Source organism: Taudactylus pleione, unplaced genomic scaffold (genome assembly GCF_031769625.1).
Source record: "Taudactylus pleione unplaced genomic scaffold, aTauple2 ptg000051l, whole genome shotgun sequence".
In the NCBI taxonomy this organism is placed as follows: Eukaryota; Metazoa; Chordata; class Amphibia; order Anura; family Myobatrachidae; genus Taudactylus; species Taudactylus pleione.
Window position 1 is genome coordinate 5,956,113 of NW_028284453.1, and position 5,764 is coordinate 5,961,876.

At 46.4% G+C, this 5,764-nt stretch overlaps 2 pseudogenes; both read left to right on the forward strand.

The window, feature by feature from the left end:
• The first annotated feature begins 382 nt into the window (after positions 1-382).
• LOC148535488 (uncharacterized) lies at positions 383-1,743 on the forward strand (annotated as a pseudogene).
• LOC148535489 (uncharacterized) lies at positions 1,740-2,928 on the forward strand (annotated as a pseudogene).
• Positions 2,929-5,764: the final 2,836 nt, after the last annotated feature.

Below are 5,764 nucleotides of genomic sequence, written 5' to 3' on the forward strand. Positions count from 1 at the left end.
AGCATTTCATTTTCTATTTCTTTTTCAATTTCCATTCTCCTGTTTCTTCTGCTCCAGTTTTTATATCACTCCTTTTCTTTCATTTCCCTCTCATCTTGTGCCATCTCTTTCTATTCTCCCTCACTGTTCCCTCAGCTCCAGTTTCTATCTCCCCCTTTTCTTTTCTTTCCCTCTCCTCTCCTCTGTGCCATCTCTAGTTATCTACCTCTTCACCATGGAGCGCGGGCGCGCGTGACTGCCGCGGCGTCTGATGCTGGGGGGGCACTCAGTGTCACTCAGCCGCTGCATCTTCCAGTTGAAACTCCCCCTATTCGGCGCCCAATGGGACCGGGTCGTTTTTCTGCTCAGACTCAGAATAAAGGCAAATGTTTTGCTTTTAACAATGCCACCTGTACTCAGGGGCAGCGCTGTCGTTTTCATCACCTCTGTTTGCATTGCAGCAGAGCCCATCTCGTGTCCAATTGTTCCCGACCGGCTGGACTGCAGTCTTCCAAGCTACCCAGGAATACCAGGACTGAGTAAGGCATCGTCTCCAGTGCGTTTGGATGCTATGACCAAATGGTTGGGTTGGTATCCAAACCTTGAGGATGCGCGGTTTTTGTATTCCGGTTACCCATTAGGGGTGAGGTTAGGGTTGGCCCCCCGAGGAATCTGCGGTCAGCGCGCGAGTTACCTGATGTCTTAGAAGCAAAAATTCAGAAGGAGGTGAACCTAGGGCGAATGGCAGGCCCATTTGAACAGCGCCCGCTGGAGGATTTCATTCTTTCTCCAGTGGATGTTGTCCCCAAGAAGTCTCCGGGTAAATTTAGGCTCATTCAGCATCTGTCATACCCATCAGGGTCATTGGTGAATGATGCTATACCTCCAGACTTTTGTTCGGTGGTGTATCAGTCATTTGACAAGGCTTTGGAGATGGTTAGGTCGTATGGACCTGGTGCTCTCATGGCTAAGATAGATGTGGAATCGGCTTTTCGTCTACTTCCTCTGCATCCTGACTCCTTCCGGTACATGGGGCTTTGCATTGGCGGCAGATATTTAATAGACAAGTGCTTGCCTATGGGATGCTCTGTTTCCTGTGCCTGTTTTGAAAGACTTAGCACCTTTCTTCATTGATGCATGGAGACTTCTTGTGGGGGTCACGGGATAGCTTACTATCGCGATGATTTTCTGCGCGTGGGTCCTGCAAATTCAGAACGTTGTGCATTTCTTTTGTTTTCTTTACAAGCTCTGTTTTTCCATTTCAGGGTACCAGGTTGCCGATGAGGAGACTGAGGGTCCTCTCGCTTGCCTATCGTTTTTGGGCATCGAGATTGACACCCCGGCAGGGTTTGCAGGCTTCCTCAGGACAAGGTGGCGAAATTGCGCGACGCGATTGCTACATTCTTGGCGGCAAACAAAATTTCTTTGCGGCAGGCGCAATCGATCTTAGGTCTGTTGAATTTTGCCTGTAGGGTTATCCCGATGGGCAGAGTTTTCTGTCGAAAGCTGGAGCGGTCCACCGCTGGGGCATCCAGACCACACCATATGGTTCGCCTGTCCTCCGAAATCAAGAGGGATCTGTCCGTTTGGGCATGTTTTCTTTACAAATTTAATGGTGTAGTGATTTGGATGGCTCCAGTTGTCGACACCTTTCAGCTGCAGCTTTTCACCGACGTGGCGGGTTCAGCTAGTTTTGGTTGCTACCTTGGGTGCATTTGGGTCTCATACGGGACCTGTTGCTCCTCGAACTCTTTCCAATCATGATTGCATTGGAAGTGTGGGGTGAGCGTTTGCGTGATCGCAGCATAGTGCTCAGGTGTGATAACCTTGGCGTTGTGCATGCGATTAATCAGCAGCGCGCCAAATCATTGCTAGTGTTGCGAGTTTTGGCGCAGTTAGTCCTAACTTGCTTGCGCTGCAATATTTCATTTAGGGTGCTGCATATTCCCGGGGCAGAGAATGAAATCGCAGATGCGTTATCACGGTTGCAGTGGCCTAGGTTTCGATCTTTGGCCCCTGATGCTGATGCTACTGGTGTGCTTTGCCCCTCTTATGTTTGGCAGGTCATCAAGCCGGCATGGAGGGCTTAGCACGCCGGTCTCTCACCCCAGGTACTCTGAGAGTTTACTTACAGGCTTGGGAAGAGTGGGAAGAATATTCCCGTCGCCACAGACATGGAGGTAAGAGCAGGCATCAGTTGATGCTTTCTTTTATTTGGCATTTCTATGTCTCTAGCAGATCCAGAGCTGTGGTTTCGCGTTATTTGGCCGGTATTTCATTTTTCTGTAAGTTAAAAAGCCTTCCAGACCTGACAAAGAGCTTTCTGATTCAGAAGACCTTGAAAGGTTGGGCTCGTTTGGTTCCGGTTGTGCCCGACAAGAGACGTCCTATTGATATTTCCCATTACTCCTCGCAGCCATAGAGGACGTGGCGGATTCGGTTTTTGAAGTTGATTTGTTCAAACTAGCTTTTTCTGTGGCCTTTCATGGGGCTTTCCGGATTTCTGAGTTGGTGGCGGCCTCCAAGTGAACCAATTCTGCGCTCCTTCGGACGGACGTTCTGGTGGGGGAGAGGTCGTTCTTTTGTAGGCGTAGGCGCTCCAAGACTGATCAGCTGGGTAGGGGCCGTTGGATTTCGCTTGTCCCTTCTGAGGACTTGCGTATTTGCCCCATTTCCCTGGCCAAGCGTTATCTTCAGGTCAGGCCTGCTACTGCGGGCTCTTGGCTTCTGCATGTAGATGGTTCGCCATTAGCCAAATACCAGTTTGGATGGGTTTTGGGGCACTGTGTCTCTCGTTTCGGCCTCTCCCCCCAGGATTTCGGTATGCACTCGTTTCGTATCGGGGCAGCAACTCCCGCTGCTTCAGCGGGATTTTCTGTATCCGAGATTAAGGCTTTAGGCCGTTGGAAATCCTCCCATTATAAGCACTGCATTCGGCCTGTGCATTGATTGCATTTCGCATTTAATAATGTTATGTTTGTTATGTTATTTGTTTGTTTACATTCAACGTATGGTCTTGTGTGTCTTGTTTGTCCTGTCTACCCGACTCGGGGATTAGCTACTTGCCGCTGTGGCAGTGGAAGTCTGGAGGCATTTGACCTTTTCTTTTTGCCTGAACTGACGGACCTAATTCAGCTTATTGACATCACTAATTACAATTAGTATGTCCCTCAGCAGGTTTTTTCGGTTTTTCCTCCAGCCGAGTTATCTGTGTTTCGCTGCTTTCCCCCTCCTTCCCCCTCCACTCCTCCCTACCCCCTTTTACCCACATGTGTCTTTATGTTTGCTTAGAATTGGCACTGAAGCTTGTCTAAATTTCAGCCTGGCAGCTGGTTACACCAATATTTTTCTTTTTGCCAGATCCTCCGCTACTTAATTATAATTGCAAATTAATTTAATTTTACATTCTTTTTCTCCCCCCTTCTGGTGTTAAAATTGACTCTCTCAAAATATGGATTGTTGGCCACTCCTATGTTTTCTGGGCTGCTAAGTTCATGAATGCTTGTGGTGCTCCTTCCTTCCCTTACTCTGATTGTGTGCGGTGGATTGGTGTGAGAGGAATGTTGTGGCAGGCTTTGTGTCCTAAACTTTTAGAATCTGCAAGGCGTTTTGGGACTCCCGAAGTTTTGCTGATTCACTTAGGTGGAAATGATCTTGGTAAGATGATTGGTTTGGAATTGAGGAGCTCCATGGTTGACGATGTTGCTAGGATTTCGGCAGCATGGCCTACTTGCAAGATTGTATGGTCGTGTATTGTGCCTCGGCTGGTCTGGCGTGGTGTTCAGAATGGTAAGGCAATTGATGAAGCCAGAAAGAAGGTGAATGCGGCAGTCGCAAAGCAGGTGTTGGCCTCTGGTGGTGGTGTTGTTGTGCATGACAGGATACGTTTCTGGCATGCATATCTGTATAGGAGAGATGGCGTTCATTTGACTGAGGAGGGGGTTTCCATTTTTGTTGAGGATCTGTTCCTGGTTATTTCTTCAGTGTTTTAGTTATGGTATGATGGCGGTGCGTTGGTTCTGTAACCAGACCTTCGCTTTGGCGGGAAAGAACGGCAGGTCGCCGCTTAGGGTGCAAATAGCTTTCAGTTTGTAGTTCTATAGTATTTGGGTGCGCTCACCCTCTTTGACTCGTTAAGTTCGCTGGATCACCCTGCCGGGGATAGCATCATCACCCTTCCGGGTGGGTAGTCATGTTAGAGGGTTGAGTGGATACCTTTTGTTGACAGTTGTTTAAGTTACCAGTTGCTCTGCACCTTAGGCGGTGTCCGCTTGGTATGTATGTCTGTGTGCTGCATGTCTGGAGTAAGCTGTATGTTGCCGTCCTTTCTTTGCCACCATATCTCCAATCAGTTTAGATTAATTTAATACTCATTAGATAATTTTAATAAATTACCAACTAATTATTCTGCCAAATCTCATGTCTCCGAGTCTTTATTTCATCTAATTTATTAAGAAGGTGTTTTATCGCATGGTGTTACACAGGGCACCCCTCTGACGATTGAAAGTTTAGAAAAACAGTGATTGAATAAGAACGGCGTGGGTTAAACTTCGAGTCTGGGGGCTGGCTTGGGTAACACCATGTGACTTAGTTTGCCCTATTAGGATAGGTGTGTGTGTGTTTAATATGGGTATGTGAGGCTGTGTTTGCTGAAACAAAGCATCTTTTGTTCCTGTCTTCCCACCCTCCCTCCCTATGTGAATTCAGTGGGATTGTCTGAGTTGGTTGTTTTTGTGGCGGGAAAGAACGGCAGGTCGCCGCTTAGGGTGCAAATAGCTTTCAGTTTGTAGTTTTATAGTATTTGGGTGCTCTCACCCTCTTTGACTCGTTAAGTTCGCTGGATCACCCTGCCGGGGATAGCATCATCACCCTTCCGGGTGGGTAGTCATGTTAGAGGGTTGAGTGGATACCTTTTGTTGACAGTTGTTTAAGTTACCAGTTGCTCTGCACCTTAGGCGGTGTCCGCTTGGTATGCATGTCTGTGTGCTGCATGTCTGTGTGCTGCATGTCTGTGTGCTGCATGTCTGTATGCTGCATGTCTGTGTGCTGCATGTCTGTGTGCTGCATGTCTGGAGTAAGCTGTATGTTGCCGTCCTTTCTTTGCCACCATATCTCCAATCAGTTTACATTAATTTAATACTCATTAGATAATTTTTATAAATTACCAACTAATTATTCTGCCAAATCTCATGTCTCCGAGTCTTTATTTCATATAATTTATTAAGAAGGTGTTTTATCGCATGGTACAAGGCACACCTCTGACGATTGAAAGTTTAATATTAACAGAGGCAATTTATTAGATGAAAGTAAAGGCAAATATTTAAAAACATGTACACATCAGCTAGCCTGGAGACCTATGTAATATATATATATATTAAATACAATCAATAATTGTTTAAGTAGCAAATACCGTACAAGCTCATGCTGAGTAAATTAATAATGTACACAAAATTAATACATGTTATTGGAAGTGGGAAGGATACAACCAGTGTATATACATATTGCAGCATGGACACTGCAGTTAATTTACCAAGCAAAATATGCGGGTGTGCAGGGTTCTTCTACTTTTGTAAATATGCATCGACCCACATCTCAATTTTGGGAACAGATGTGGATAATCATTCTGTCTTCTTTTGCAGGACGGCAGATTTCACTGGTTGTTTGTAGTAGAGATGAGTGTTTCGGTTTTGGCTTTGTTCATCTCACCAAGTTTGGATCTCAGACCGAGGCAAAATGTCATCTTTCATGGACATCTCTAAACAGATGTCCGCGAAAGATGACGTTT